At 38.9% G+C, this 16,570-nt stretch overlaps 1 long non-coding RNA gene across 1 annotated transcript in view; it reads left to right on the top strand.

The window, feature by feature from the left end:
- The window catches only part of LOC127653921 (uncharacterized), a 49,437-nt gene extending 34,032 nt beyond the window's left edge, over positions 1 to 15,405 (top strand). The window contains exons 2-3 of the long non-coding RNA XR_007971880.1: positions 3,071 to 3,228; positions 14,534 to 15,405. This is a non-coding gene — a long non-coding RNA (uncharacterized LOC127653921). The remainder of the gene's footprint in view (positions 1 to 3,070; positions 3,229 to 14,533) is intronic.
- Positions 15,406 to 16,570: the final 1,165 nt, after the last annotated feature.

Below are 16,570 nucleotides of genomic sequence, written 5' to 3' on the forward strand. Positions count from 1 at the left end.
GTGGATTAGAAATACAGTTTAGAGGTTTTTTTTCCCCTCAATCTTTTATTGAATATTTGGGCACTGAAGACACAAGTTTGCTACATTTAGCAAGCAGAATTTTCCCCCATTCATACATTATGCAGGTCTTCTATACAACCATGCGGGCAGTATGTGATTTGCCATTGTCCTGGTGAGATATGCAGGGACATCCCTGGAAAAGATGGCATCTGGATGGCAGCATATGTTGCACCAATATTTGTACATATCTTTCACAGATGTGCAAGTTACACATGCCATGTGTGACTGACACACCCCCTGCCATGACAGACATTGGCTTTTGGACCTGACACTGTTAACAGCTTGGATAGTCCTTTTAGCTCTTTGGCCCGGAAAACACAAAAACAGTTTTTCCAAGAAATGTTTGAAATGTGAACTTGTCACACCACATAAAACGATTCCACTGTTCTACTTACCATCTCTGATGAGACCAAGCCCAGAGAAGTCTGTGGTGCTTCTGGACAGTGTTGATGTATAGCTTCTCCTTTGCATGCAAAGTCAAAAGTAAAATGTTGGGGGGGACACTTCAATAGACATTTCACATGGTGTTACACTTACTGATGCCACAGTATACTACGCCCAACTCAAACTTCATAATAACAGCAAAATACCACATTATTTTATTCAGTACAGTTGTAAGTGAAGTAGCAATATTCCCAGGTAGCAGTGGTATCCTGCTGAACTCAATGGTGAAGCGGCTCAGACTATGAGCACAGGTCAAGGGCCGTAGAAACAGACGAAACACAACAGACGAACCGAACACGAGGATCTCGAGACATACATATCCAAGTTGAACGCCTCCCCTGACAAAGTGTTTAAACAACTCATTGCTCAATCTGATGCACATTTTAACGTGATAGCCGTACTATGAAGTGCAAAATATGGCAACAAAGTCACCGTACAAATGCTCAGCTGAAGACCTGCATGATGAATGAATGAGAGGAAAATTCTGCTTGCTAAACTTAACAAACCAGCTACATTTACAAGCTTGTTAAAGTGTGATCAAATTCTGTGGTAGCTCAACTGATGGAGTGCTGCAGTTGTGAAGCAAAGGATCGGGGTACGAGTCCTGAAGAGCATGCAAGTCGACATGTGTGCCGAAAGAATCATGGAAGCACCAAAAAATTACTTGATTGCTTCAGCAATTGTGTTTTTCATGTCACATTTGCTTTTCTGACACATGGTAGGGAGGTCAGTTTTGTTGATTTAAAACTCGATAATCGAGCGTTAATCTTAAAAACCTCATATGTTTTGGACAAGTGCGTAGATTTGCCTTGAACATTAGGTTACAGTGTGAAGAATTTACATGTTTCCATTGACCATTGTATAAATAATGTGAGGGGGGTTGTTATACTTGCTTGTTTTGATTATTGGGGGTTATCTCTCCCCCCATCCCCCCTGGAATCTACAGCCCTTGTTTGGGAGAATATATTGAATTCACTTTTAGTGCCTTACAATGGACATTTCACCTTGGAAATTACATAATACATGCAATAAACCATGTAATACCATTTTGCAAAAATATCGTCACAGTCATGTAAAGTTCATGAGATTAGGATGTGAGGGTTGAACAATCTGCATTTTTAGTGTTACTGTATGACTTTGCATAACCAAAGTCTTTCTAGGAAGTCAGTCCACTGTCGGCCATCTTTGGAACATTTTCAGGAGGACATTTACATAATATAGTAGTGCAACTACTATCTACTTGAATGGAGAAAGATGGTTGGTCAAGATTACGACCAAAGAACATATTTCAAATCAGCAATAAAATCTGACAATACTGGAATTATACATTGTGACTCTTTTATGCTAAAATAACACACATTTTGCTGCTTGTATAGCTAATGCGCATGCACTTTACAGAGTTGATTGACAGGTGATGTCTGTATCAAAAAGAGGCTCTTTTAACTGTAAGGCGGGACTTCCTTTCTACATCATTGACTGTTGGGTGTTCAGAGCACTTTGGTTGAACATTCCAATTTCTCCCATTAATTTTAACAGAAGTGGCCCATCTCAGCTAAATTATCTCTGGCATAACATCGCTGTCTGATGAAAAGCACGTATCTCCAAAAAATACATCTTAAAAAATGAATGAAAATCACCTTAAACGTTATAAATATAATTCTATCATTACACATGTGTACGTAAACTGTTCAATATTAATCGCAGATTTTTGTAATGGTGCGTTCACACACAACGCAAAGAAAATGTTTGCCTCGCTTTGCTCAAGTGAGATTGACCGCTGGATTATAAATGTGTGTTAAAACTTGCGTTCGCGCGAGTAACGCGAACCCGTGAGTATTCCCCATTCTCTTCCGGAAAAGGACAGGAGGAGGGGCTTCTATGACTTGGTGCATAGTAAAGTACAACCAATAGCTGGAATCAAGTAGACGCGCATATTTTCAGAACTAACCAGGTAGTCCAACTTCCTCGCTCACGTTCCTCCATGTGATGTCTTTATTCGTGCCCACACACCGCTACAACAATTTATTTTCCAGATTTCTTCTGCTACTACATCAGTACGTCAGTGACATCCACTGCACTACAATTGTAGCCCCTACAATTTACCATACACATTTAAAATAACACCCATAACCCCAATAAAACCTAGTGTGGGGTTTAGTTGACTTGAGACCATTTCACTGCATTAAAAAGCTGTTGTCAACTCAAGTACAAACAACAGAAACATCCATCCCTTCATTTTTCAAAATAAAAGCTTCTGGCGGATTAGGTTTAACAAATTAGATTTTTTTTAACTATATATTTATTTATTTTTATTTATGTTTTTACAAAGCAGACACTCTTTGCAAAGTCGCTCGGCCACGCCCCCATCACCACACTGAGCAAAACATTCAAAGTACTGTTAAAGGAAAATTAAAATTCTGATTATTTACTTAACCCTAAACTGTCCCAAATCTGTATACAGAACAACATGGTGACATCATTTTTGTTTTTGTGTGAACTGTTCCTTCCATTCTTTTAATTGAATCTAATTTCAAGGGCTAAATGGCTTGAATGTTCCACACACCAGGTGCAGGAACCAGATGGTGAGGTGAAAACCTGAACCAGTGGCTTTTGGCTCTGGATGCGGTATAGAGGAACCAGAGGAAGATGAAGTGAACTTTGATGTCTCATTCAGCGCTTCGTTTGATGTCACTCAGTTATCCTGGATGAAAGATGGATTCGGTGGTAAGAAATTCTGAAAACAGACAACTCTCTTTTGAAGAAGAACTGTGTGATCCTCATAATCTTAATGGAGTTATATTTTCACTTGTATGCAAGTAAATGGAACAGACAGGCTAAAACGTTTGTGCTGGAGAAGACAGGTCTTCATTACTGTTAAAAGATGCATTTCTTCGTCTTTGGTGAAATATGTGTTAATGATGACAAAGTTTAGACAGCAAGAACAAAACTAGAAAGGTAAAGAGCTACAAATATGCCAACACTGAAACTCAAAAAAAGCCAAATGTGAATGATCAAATAGTCTCTCTCTGAGTATGGAAGTCAAATCTGCCAAAACTCGCAGATGGTTTATAAAAGTCTGGTTTTGTCGCGTGCTTCTGCATTGAATAAAATAAACACGTTGTCCATACCTTCGGGATAAAGTTTGATATGCCAATCTGTTTACTATCCATTTGGCATTAGAAATATTCCAAAACTCAGACTTTCCACTAACAAAAAATATTTTATTGTTATTGGCACGAGCACAGCCTTGCAAAATACACTGCACGGCTGCACAGCACACTCACGGCACGGTCAAAAAGTTTGTTTGACCTTCCATTGCGCACCCTGTAACCTTAATTAAATACTCAAAACCCTCACACGCCCTCTAGTGGCTTAAACAAAGATTACAACTCAATATAATGGCTCCAACACTCAATTTCAACAAAATATGTAGTTACTTTAGCATTTTGTCTTTGCATGGCAGAATAGTCCTTTAAAATGTGTTTAATGTGAAATTGAACTTGTGCAATCTGATGTATTTCTGAGTAAAACGGGATTTTTTTAACAAAGGAAAATGTTCGTTGAGACTTGTACAGTGTATATATTTTATCATCCTGAGACCCGAGTGCGACTGCTGTGTGCATTTTCCTTTACCCTTTTTGATTTGTAATTGGTAGCCCCTAATAAACATGCAAAAGAGCGAATAGTTTTCCTAAAAACTGATGTCCTCATATGTGGACAGTGGTACGAAGTTGTGAAATTATAAATAATGCCAAGCTATAGAAAGTAAGATGCCGGCAGAAAAGAAAAGTCATTTTGGATGTGCAAATGTACCTGTTGATGACCCATTCGGTCTGAACGGCTCCTTAAAAAAGCTTTAAAAATTGATGTAAATAGTAATGTCTGTTTTGTTACGAACAAAATCACTTTAGTAGATATCATGTCGTAAGTTTCAAAACAAGTAACTTCCCAGAATGGTAAATGGTCTGCACTTATATAGCGCCTTTTTAACCTTAGCGGTATTCAAAGCGTTTTACACTGTGACACATTCACCCATTCACACACCAATGATGGCATACAAGTTGCTAGTCTGCCATTGGGAGCAACTTGGGGTCCAGTGTCTTGCCCAAGGACACTTTGGCATGTGAAGTCATGTGGGCCGGGAATCAACCCTGCGATTAGTGGCCAACCTGCTCTACCACCTGAGCCACAGCTGCCATTTTGTTCCAAATATGTCCTCAAGTGCTGCTTTTCCTCTGATGAACAAACACAAGTACATGTACTTCTTTGCTTTCATCATTTGATTGTAGAACAACCAAGTGAACATCAATGTTAGTGATTGGTTGGCTGTATTTCCAAACCGTTTTTTGAAAAAAGGAGCTGTTAAAACGTCATGCAATTCTTTTTTTTTACTAAAATGAAAAGTGAAGCGCTATTCATGAAAGTTGTAATGATTTCGACGATAAATGCTTAGTTCGCTAGCGCACCGATATTTTCAGCCCGATTGAGTGGAATGAGGTCATATTCAGACGTGGTTTTAAGGTGAATTTTAGATGGTTTTAATGAGTAAAACTCACCTCCCAAACCTAAAACTTTAACCTAAACCTAAACAATAGTGACCTATAAGCGAACGAGAGATGAACAAATCAGACATCCTTACACCTAACCCTAACCGAAAGAGTTTTAAATTGCCATTTCGAAATGAACAGCACATTTTCTGATGCAACCACGGCATTTTGTGTCACTTCTATGACGCTTCCACTTGAGCCGCGGTTGACGAATCCAAAGTCCAACACTTTATCAGGCGAGCAACCAAGCAAGCTATTCATATTGGAATAAGTGCGTCAGTGTAGGTGGGTCTGTAATACAAGTGTTAAAATGTATCATTTTTCAAATCATGTGTTAAAGAAGTGCTTTGATGGCATAGCGGAGGTGAGTAATAGAGTGAAAAATATGTTTTGATAAAATCAGCAATTGTACTTGTGAACTTGTGTGAACTATGATGTAATGTAGAAAGTGGCACATAAAAACATATATAGAGTAACGCTAGTTTGATGAGACCGGGTTGGATATTTTAGCTGAGTCTGCGATTTCATGGTCATTCTTCATTGGGTTTTGACTTCATACTTTTGCTCTTTCCTGATGAAAAGAGATGAGACATGACAATCCAGAGAATTCCAACACTCTTGGCTCCAGCGGGCACATCGTTTTCAGTTTTGGATAAACAGCGTTTGCCATTCCATTTGGGAATTCAATGGACGGAATAAATGGTGAACAGCTGGCATGGGTGTAGGATAATTCTGTCTGCTTATCACATTGGCATTTGCTCTGAGATGTGGGGATTGCGGAGTGTTTGTGTTGAAAGAGCTTTTTTTATGAATTTTTTGAGAAATCTGGAAAAGGCAAAGCCACAAACTACGTTTCCATAATAGACGGCAGTCACGGAATTAGCCCACAGTACAAAAAAACATACAATTTCTGTGCATAAAGATGTTTCAAATTAAGAATAAATACACAATACTAGGAGAAAAGCATCAGTGCATTTATTTTTTTTATTTTTTTTTAAACACGAACAGCCCAATTCTATTAAATTATTGTTTACTTTTGAAAAAATCCCCTGTATTAAGTCAAATAAATTACCAAATGAAAAAAGTATTAAATTAAAAAAAATTATTGCCAAACAATTTGTTTTTATTTTTTTAGACCTATGCCTTTTCTTTACACAAACTTAAATGAGCCATACCCTGTTCTGTAGATGAATAAAATCGGCTGAATGACGTTCTCAGAATGTTCTAGACTTTTCTCAAGACTATAAACTATTAGAACTATTTTTCCAATGCCAAGTTCACTTTCAGAAAATGAGCTTTTGAACATTTTAAAACGTTTAAATATTTAAAATCGAACCCTCTTTAGCTCAGATCAAATTTTCTGAAGCAGCAGTAAATATACATTTATATCTGTCTGTCTAAAATACATTTTAGATGATAATCAAGTTCAGTTTGTCATTAAAAGATGCTGGAGAAATATGCGGGACATAATGCAGTTGTGATGGCGATGCTTTTGATTAGATGATTGTTGAATATCAGGAATGTATCATATGTAAATCCTGATATTACACCGCATCAGTTTTTGTTTAATAGCTGTGCACACATCATATACACATGGATGGATGATCCTTATACTGAGACAAAGTTTCCGCCACTACTTGGTGCAGGTTGCCAGCGTGAACAGTGCCATGGCAATTCGTTTTGAGTCAGAACCAGTGGCAACCTGCGATAGACGCAACATCAGGACAAATAATACAGTCCTATCAGAAGGGCAACTGTTCTCTTTTGATTGCAATTCCTCCTCTTCTGATTTATTTTTCGCATTTTCAATTTGTCGATAACAAAATAATGCAAAAAGAATGCAAAATATTGGTGCATTTGCCTCTCACAAATTTTGCCTTGGAGTAATACAGTAATTCTAATCAAGTGATATAAAATTGCTCATAACAATTTGGTTTTCCCACCAATGGTGAAATCAAGTTTGTTTTGCTTCTTTCATGCAACCCATGTTGTGTTGAGGGTGCAATCTAAGACAGTGTAAAAGAGAGAATGGGACTGACCTTGTTTTCATGCTGACTCTAAAACTGAAATAAGACAAATGAGTCGAGGAGGGTGGAAATGATTGTAATTTATTTTCTTGGGTTTTCTTTCCACTTCCATTGGATGTCAGATCCAATTAATCCCCAGGGAGTCGGGACAAGAGGAGTTGCAGTCGACACAAAGACGAAGCTTGTTTTACCTCAGATCAGGGGAAACTGAAACATTAGTCTCCAGAGCACACTTCCTCCTCGCTGTCTGAGCGAAAGTGCCTCTCTTGTGTTCTTCTGTTGTGCTGGTTTCATCCTCAATGACAGAATGTGCCAAGACAGGACGAACGCTTTGAAACGGCGCTGAAAAATGACTTTGCACGGCAGGTGTTTACTGTTTGTTTTTTGATTCCCATTAGTCACTTCAGGTATGCCTTCTCCATCTAGTCAGTGTAGAAATATACTTGTGATTTTTACCCTCAATGAGTAAGTCTGAAATGGGGTAAACATGGCTTTTGCTTAAAGATGTAATGGGGTATTTTGTGGGTACAACTCTGCGGTTCTATCACAACATGGTTTGTTTAAATGGCCCAACCAGCATGACACCAAAGGGCGATGCACAGATATTTTGGGGGGCATGTGCTCAAGCGAACAAAAAAAAAAGGGCACCCTCTTTGGTCCATAGAGGTCCCTCCTGGTGGAAAGTGTTTTTTTTTTTTAAGTGTGTGTCAAAAATGCATAATAACGTGTAATGTATAAAATTAAATCATTATGTGGGGGAAAATTTGCATACTTTTCATCCCTTCTCTCGTCAAGTGTCCCGACCACTCGGAGTCCCGACCACTCGGTGGAGCAGTGCCAACCAATGCTGACACAAGATATTCACATGTGCAAAAGCAGTTTGGCCAATCAGCAGCTTTAATATTATGGCCTGAGGGGCGCCGAGAGAAGCGCCCCATGCATGCGCAGTCGGGACTCTTGACATAGTCACGTTCCCTCTCACCATCGTCTCATTGGATGACTGACAGTCTCTGCCGTAGATTACAGATCGTAATACGTGGAAAATGAACACGGACACAGGAGCGGGATCTCAGCTGCCCAGTCTGCCCCCAAATTCAATAAGATCTCTACAAAATCCATTTGAGAGTAGAAATTTGGTGGAGAAACTATGAGTAAAAGAGCTTGGCCCAGATCAACCTGACATCAACAGGCTAGAGAAAAGGGCAAAATGTACACACGATGCTTCTCACATTCTTGGTACAACAGAAAGGCTTTGCTAGCTGGATGTAGTCATGCCAATGCCTTATTTTGCTTTCCATGTCTACTTTTTAAAATGACTGTGACCGATGGAACATGTACTGTTTTAGGATTAATGGACCTAGAACGTTTATCAGAGAGGACGATGAAACACGAGTCTACAAGACCACATATTGTACACACAGTGTCAAGAGAGCAATCCTTGGCAGAGTCAACATAGCTACGCAACTGGACGTAGGCCACAGAATTGGGGTAAGAATGCAAAATGAAGAGGTGGATAAGAATAGGCACATTTTATCAAAGCATTCCTGACTTCAATAATAGGGTCATTGAGAAGTTTGCCACTCAGAAGGACAGAAAGGGCAAAATTTCGATTTTCCCACTAAAAAATCGATATTCCCGCTAGTGCATTTGGCTCAAGAGCCCCACATGAAAATTTGGGCACCAGCAGTCACTGGAGTGAGATATGCTTTGCCGAAGCAATGGCACAAAACATAACGTTAGAGATCTTTTATGTTACTATAAGTGTCAAAATACTTTCGGTTCATTATGAAACTGTGGCGGGACAAATTAGGCGGGCCGCCACAGTCTAGGCAATTAATGGGAAACACTGCTATTTCTACATTTATCACAAGAACAGGCAACAACAAAGAAAACAATGCCACATTGTGCATGCTTTAGTGGTCTATTAAATAAATAACCATTCAAAATTTAAAAAGGCTGTTCTCTGAATGAATAAAATAATAAACCAACCAATCTACCCCCCATTTACAAATTAGGCCTATATTCAGTTGCAACAATTAGGCGTTCTGTGTACTGAGGTGAAGGGAGCAGGATCATTCTCCTGCTTTTAAAATTAAAATTAGATTACTGGTTTCACTTTCAGATCTGATCTTCTAAAGGCCCTGAACTATTGTATTGAAATGACAATCAGTTAGCTTGCCTGCAATTACCAGTAAATTGTGTGTTGCAGGAGTAAGAATCGATAATTTACTAGGCTATATCTTAAAAGCTTTTGCAAATCAGCATGAGCATGTAAACTGTGGAGGAATCATACATATATTTGCACACTTTCTTGTGATGAGTGTCAGGTCGGCTAACGTTTCTGATATCCAAATATGATTGACTATTAACCACGTAAGGCATATTTATTTGTTTCATTTGCCCGAACTAGCCTACCAGAGTAGCTTGCTTGTTATTATGCTTAATGGAGGGCTGCTGCCTTAGTCTGGCTGTATTGAGATGTTTTAATGGTGGTTTAATTTCACAAAAGTGACAAACATTACCGAAGCTTAGGGCAAACACTATCGTTACCTAGCTCTCACTAATGAAGGCAGGTCAGAGAGGCATAGACGCTGCTCCACAGGGTGCTCAATTTGCGTGCATTAACTGTGGTGGCTGTGACGAGGGAAGTTGTAGAGGGAGGGACCACCTGGGGCTTATCTGTGTATATGTGTGCGACACCGCAACATTGACTCAACCAATGATGTGAGTTTGGGGCAGCACCATCTGTTCTTTGACCAATAGAAGATGTGGTAGTAGTTTGAAAACCTGTTTGAAAACTAACTAAAATAATTTTGGCAATCCTGTTTGGTGATGCTGGTGAAACGGGAATTACACACTGACGCTCGTCCAAATATGTTCCAGACTTCGTGGAACACAAAATGAGATGGAAGGTAGAAGGTTGGCCTCAGTCATCATTCATGCTATTGTATGGATAAAAAATGCCATTAAACTTCTCTACTTCCTTGCATCATGCCATCCTCCTTTTCTATGTCCATTCTTTCTTTGTCCGTTCTTCCATCCATTTTCCTCCCTCCCCTTTCATACTTCCCTATCTCCATCCTTCCTAGTAGCATGCAGGGCTGACAATACTTTTCAAATACTCTAAAACTGAGATGTTCTGAAGTCCAGTATGAGTAGAGCATCGGTTGATTTCTCTGAGCCCTTCGAAATGTGAATTACCTCCTGTTTCATTCTGAAAGTGATTGTGTGACTTGGAAAAGGCTTAAATCGCTTGCATTTTGAAGAGCCTGATGACCTCGGGAATGCCAATATAATCCTTGTATTGAATTGTCAACACTCACCTGAGGGAAAGGGCAAGTGTCTCGTGGTTTGCTCCATGCAGATGCAATGCAACTGGTTTACAATTAAAGGATGAGCACTTGCCATGCTAAATGCCGCCTCCACTTGCTCTGTGTGCACATCCCAAGGCCAGCCAATGTAGCTTCTATCTCTGCAGTAAGCTCTGAACAAAACTCCTGCTGTTCAGAGAAAGCATGCTGCTGAATATTGATTATTCAACAGCTCGAATCAATGGGGCAGAAATGGGTGTGATGGGGCCTCTGGAGAGCCAGGAAAACATAACATCCAATAATCTAATTACATACACAGCAAATAGTCTGACCCTGGGTCCAGACTAACATGTAAGAGCGGTGGCAATGGACCCATGAAGTTCTACAGATGGTAACTTTGGTGGGGGGGCATTAAAATAGGTGGATGTTCTTCATTGGTTATGCTTCAGGATCCAGATATCACATTGGACAAGTGGTGATCCAACACAATACCACAGCTATTTATTGCACAAAAGTTACAAAAGTTATGACTTGGGTTAACTTGGCATTTTGACAATATTGGAAATGCATAAACAAGAGAAGATGGGATAAAGCAGAGTTACTGTGGAACAAACACTGGGCCAAATATTATGTTTGTTTTAACCATATTACCAAGTGACAAATTAATTTGCAGCAAAATAGCATACTGTTTGATTGGACATATCACTTTTAACATCAACAACTAAAGCATTTTCTCATCTTTTTAAAAGTTGATAAGCCTGTTTATTTTGCTATCCTAATTATATAAGGAGCAATTTACAGCCAGTTGGTTAGTTATACAGTGTTTCTCTCATGAATGGAAATATTATTCAGAAATATTTGAATGCCGCAGTTGCACAGTCAAAACTGTTCTAAATTCATCCAGTTTAAGCCTGGTTTTGGTCAAACAGAGCACATCCAAATTATGATATAAAATTATTTCATTTAAAATTAATGTTTTGGTAGAAAGAGATCTAACATTTAGGAGCCCTACCTTTTTATATTGTTTTTATCAATTATTATTTAATTTTTGAAAACAATCGCACTAGGCCCACTTGGTCCACTTGCAGTCATGTAGTACAGATACATTTGTTATGTTGTTTTGGAGTGTTTGGCCTTTTGTGTTTCTCGTGTGCAATAAAGAATTGCCATCCATAATCAATGACAGTTGAGCCATTTTGTAGTTGCACCAATGCAACCTGAAGGAAAATTAATTGCACCAACTAAAGTAATGTTTGCATAATGTGACAGTGGATCCCTGCTCACTTCATGACTACATCGCTAATAGCATAAAATATTAACAAACAAACACATTTCCCTAATATTTTTTTTTGTCACAGACTTCAATTGGCAGCGCTATGCTTCACTAACCTCAGCCAGGCTAGCACATCTCGCTTTTTCATTTTTTATTTTTTTTGTGCATCTCTGGATTGTAGTTGGAATCGGTAGGGTCTCTGGGTAAACGCACAGCTCTCAGCATGTCCCAGTGAATCCCTTTGAAGCTGTTGAAGTACGATCCTGGCAGCACTACACAGAGGCACCAGACAGGAGTTTATGCTAAACATATTTCCAGCATAAAATCACTTTGTAGTAGTTGCTTCTGCTTCCCCTGACTCACGTTTTGAGCATGTGCCTTCGAAAGCAAATGAAATGTAGGTGATACAGTAAGATAGTTGGTATCCACATGGTATTAAAAAAAAAAGAAGATAAAAAGATAAAAAGAAACCTGACTTCACAAAATCTTTTCATCAGCTGAAATTCCAATCACTAATGCCCACAGATAAAAAATTGTCATGTTAATGCAACTGTAACGGATTCACACAGTGGGCAAGGAGGTGGCAAGAACCGGCTGAGCAGTCAATGTAAACTTTAATAAACAAATGAACAAAAAAACAACATAAATTGCTTTCATTCGTAACACAAAACACACAAGACTGCTGTTTGTCTCTGTCTCTCTCTCTCTCAAACTGACATCCCCAGCTCCTCTTTATCCCCCTCCTGGCTGATTTGGGCTGATTCAGCGCCGGTTGTCCATCGCTATGGCCCGGCCAAACCCTCCTCCTCGTCACATACCCTCAATGTCCGTTTCAGACCAGGGAGACCTCCGGCCTGACTTAGAAGAACTTGATGTACCTGTAATAACAGAAAATATAAATACAGTCTTCTCTAGCACTCTTGATAGTGTTGCCCCCTTCGATTAAAGACATTTAAAGAAAAAAAGCCCCACTCTGTGGTACAATGATCACACTCATGCTCTCAAGAGAGCAGCTCGGAAAATGTAGTGCAAGTAGTGGAAGAATACAAAATTGTTTGTCACAACAATAGTGACAAAAGGTTTTATTCAGTACTGTGGCTAAATTGGTTTGGAATAAACATTTACATTTATGCGTTTGGCAGACGCTTTTATACAAAGCGACTTACAGTGCACTTATTACAGGGACAATCCCCCCGGAGCAACCTGGAGTTAAGTGCCTTGCTCAAGGACACAATGGTGGTGGCTCTGGGGATCGAACCAGCGACCTTCTGATTACCAGTTCAGTGTTTTAGCCCACTACACCACCACCACTCCACTAAAGCATCAAGTGAACCAGATATTCCGTCGCAGCACAATAGTAATGACTATATGAATTTCTTTACTGATAAAATTGTTCCAATTTTATTTCTGATTATTTCAATCAACTGTCACAGCACATCAGAACACAGTGTCTCATCATTTTCCTCATGAGCAACTTCAATCCTTCACTGTCATTGGTCATGTAGAGCTAACAAAACTTATCAAAAAGTCAAAAAGCCACAACACGTATGTTAGATCCAATACCAACTAAGGTCTTAAAAGAGGTATTCCCCATAATCTCAGGACCTATTCTTAATATTTTTAACTCCTCGCTATCCTTGGGACATGTCCCAAGAAACTTTAAAATAGCAGTTATCAAACTGCTTATTAAGAAACCACAGCTTGATTCTGGAGAGTTGACATATTACAGACCGATTTCAAATTTACCAATACCATTTATGTTGAAAATAGTAGAAAAGGTAGTGTCCTCCCAACTATGTTCTTTTCTATAAAGAAATTAAATGTATGAACAATTTTAGTCAGGATTTAGGCCCATCACAGTACAGAGACTGCACTTATCAGAGATACAAATGACGTTCTCATCATCTGCATTTCTCTTCTAGTGATTTCAGATCTTAGTGCTGCCTTCGACAACATAGATCATCACTACATTCTCTTGAATAGGCTGGAGAATTATGTTGGCATTAGTAGACTTGCATTAGTATGGTTTAGGTCCTATTTATCAGACCACTACCACTTTGTATGTGTAAACGAGGAATTTAGGGATAATTTGACTCTTGATGGATGTACTGTTACATCATCTGCTACAGCAAAGTACTTGAGTGTTATATTTGTTACCAATCTGTCCTTTTGAAAATCTAATTTCCAATGTTTGTAGAACAACATTCTTCCACCTCAGAAATATTGCTAAGTTACGACACATTCTCTCTATTGCTGATGCCGAAAAACTAATTCATGTATTCATGACCTCAAGACTAGATTACTGTAATACATTACTGAGAGGATGTCCAGCAAGTTCAATAAATAAACTTCAATTGGTTCAAAATGCAGCTGCTAGAGTGCTGACTAGAACAAAGAAATATGATCATATTGGCCCCATTTTATCATTGTTACATTGGCTACTTTTTAAATTCTGTTAACTAATTACAAAGCTTTGAATAGTCTAGCTCCACGGTACTTAAGTGAACTTCGACCATGCTATATTCCATCACGTTCATTATGATAACAAATTATCATATTTATTAATTCCAAGAATATCAAAATCCACAAAATAAGGTATATAATTTACATTTTTGGCTCCTAAACTATGGAGTTGTCTCCATAACACTGTTTGGGATGCAGACACACTCAGTTTAAGTCTAGACTAAAGACTTATCTATTTAGCCAGGCATACACCTAATTTATCCCTCAACTCACAATTAGGCAGCTTTAGTTAGGTCTGCAGGAACCAGAAACATCATTATCTACAATTCTGCATAAAATTGAATGGCATCTACGCTAATATTATTGTATTTGTTTCCCTGTCTCAACCTTGGGATTCATATCCCAAAGTTACCGGAGCCGGTCAGATCCAGCACCGTTCCTGCTTGGTATCGGACTCCAATGCTACGTGTTGCTGAGTGATGAAGACAAACTACAGCCGGTGCTATCCAGACATCACTTCAGACTTTTGACTTCAGAGGATGAACTGATTCCAACTGTAAGACATCAGATACTTTATATTCCACTGTCTGAACCTTGGATTTAGGATGCACCAAACCTCACCGAAATGACCTGCCGGTTGAACTGTGATGCACCTCATTGATCTCTGCCTGCATCGCATTTGTCTATTGATGACTATACTTTTGAAGTGAATACATGGACTCATTTACTTGCCAACAAAAGCCTTCATTAGCCAACTAATAAAAGGACAATGCATCAATGTGAACTCCTGCTGTTTATCCAGGATGGACTTAAAAGACATTAGTCATTAATCTTAAAGTTCATAAATATTAAATTATTATTATATTTTTTTTAAACACTGGACCTGAACACTTTCTTAATGCACATATTTTAAACCATGGCTTGCTTTGCACATAAATAACTAATATTGGCATTATATTCATGTTGTTTAGCCAGAGAGGAATCGGCCCCCACAGTGAGCTTGGTTTCTCCCAAGGTTATTTTTCATCATTAACCAACATCTTATGGAGTTTTGAGTTGCCTTCAGTTTGCTCAAAGGGGTCCTAAATACAATAATTAGTAAATTGTGTATACAAATTAAACATCATATTTAATCAAACTACACAATGATGACTAAGACTGTATAGATTTTAGTTTCATTTCCTATAAAGCTGCTTTGAAACAATATATGTTGTAAAAAGTGCTATACAAATAAATATGACTTGTTCTATAATTCAAATCTTTTGCATTTAAAAGGTTCTCACAGGAGCTACAACACTATTTTTTGGATTAGCAGCTCTAAATTGGAGGATGAAAGTGTTTAGTGAGATGTTGTGAAGCTTAATTGAACTGTGTCACCTCTTAAAATGCCTGGGTTTGGATTAACAGATGCGGTAGAGTGAGTGCGCAAGAGTGGAGAGAAAGATGGAGTTCTTCATTAAGTTTCACTACTAACTCTTACTAACTCTTTCTCCTGGTAAAGAGGATGTAGTAAAGCTGTGTTTTCAGTCTACACATATAGGCCAGAAACAAACTTTACTCAAGTATGTGTACGCAAATGCCAACGTGCGGTCCTGTTCATATGCGCTTTCTAGCATTACTGTGGTGATAACAAACCTCAGTCCACAAGGGGGGGGGTGATAGTTACCTTCAAACCGTGTGCCATTAAGCCTTATGTTGTTGTTCAGATAAATGGCTATAACTTGTTCAATAATATTCTCTTGACAGTTGTGGCCTGAAAGGGAAAACTCACTGTAGAAATGGACAGTTCACACTAATGTCTGCTATAGCGCCCCTAGTGGCACTTTCAATGCAACGTGTACTTGCGTTATGTTGTTAATGTTGTCTGACACATTTTGGAACGCAACAGCGCACACAATCAAGCTTGCTAGCTAGAGGCGTCCACATTCACATACTTGTTTAGAGTATGATTCTACCTTTTAATGCGATACAATTTGGGTTGTCAGTCAATTAAAGAATGTATTCGAAGTAATTGAACAGTACGCTGACAAATTAGTCTGGATAACCACAAATATCTATATATGCTGAGAAAAGCCAGAACATGAATTAAAGCAGCGTTTAACAACCTTTTTTGCCCCATCAATTTGTCGCAAGTCTTTAACACCAAACCAGAAATGGCCTCTCCTCTCTCTCTCTCTCTCTCTCTCTCTCTCTCTCTCTCTCTCTCTCTCTCTCTCTCTCTGTGTTGATAACACATGGCGGATGGCCTGTGGGTTTCGTCAGGTCTCTGTAGTGGTTGATAAAGGCTCTGATGAGCTCCAGGCATCCGTTGATTTCACACTCTCAAACTGCGTTATTCCCGCATCCAGGGAGGATGGCACAAGGGAAGGGAGGGATTATGGCCATGTTGGAATCTCAGTGAAATTACAGTTTATTTCCAGGCAGGTGAAAATGGGTTTATGTTGA

The sequence above is a fragment of the Xyrauchen texanus genome, chromosome 13, assembly GCF_025860055.1.
Source record: "Xyrauchen texanus isolate HMW12.3.18 chromosome 13, RBS_HiC_50CHRs, whole genome shotgun sequence".
NCBI lineage: Eukaryota > Metazoa > Chordata > Actinopteri > Cypriniformes > Catostomidae > Xyrauchen > Xyrauchen texanus.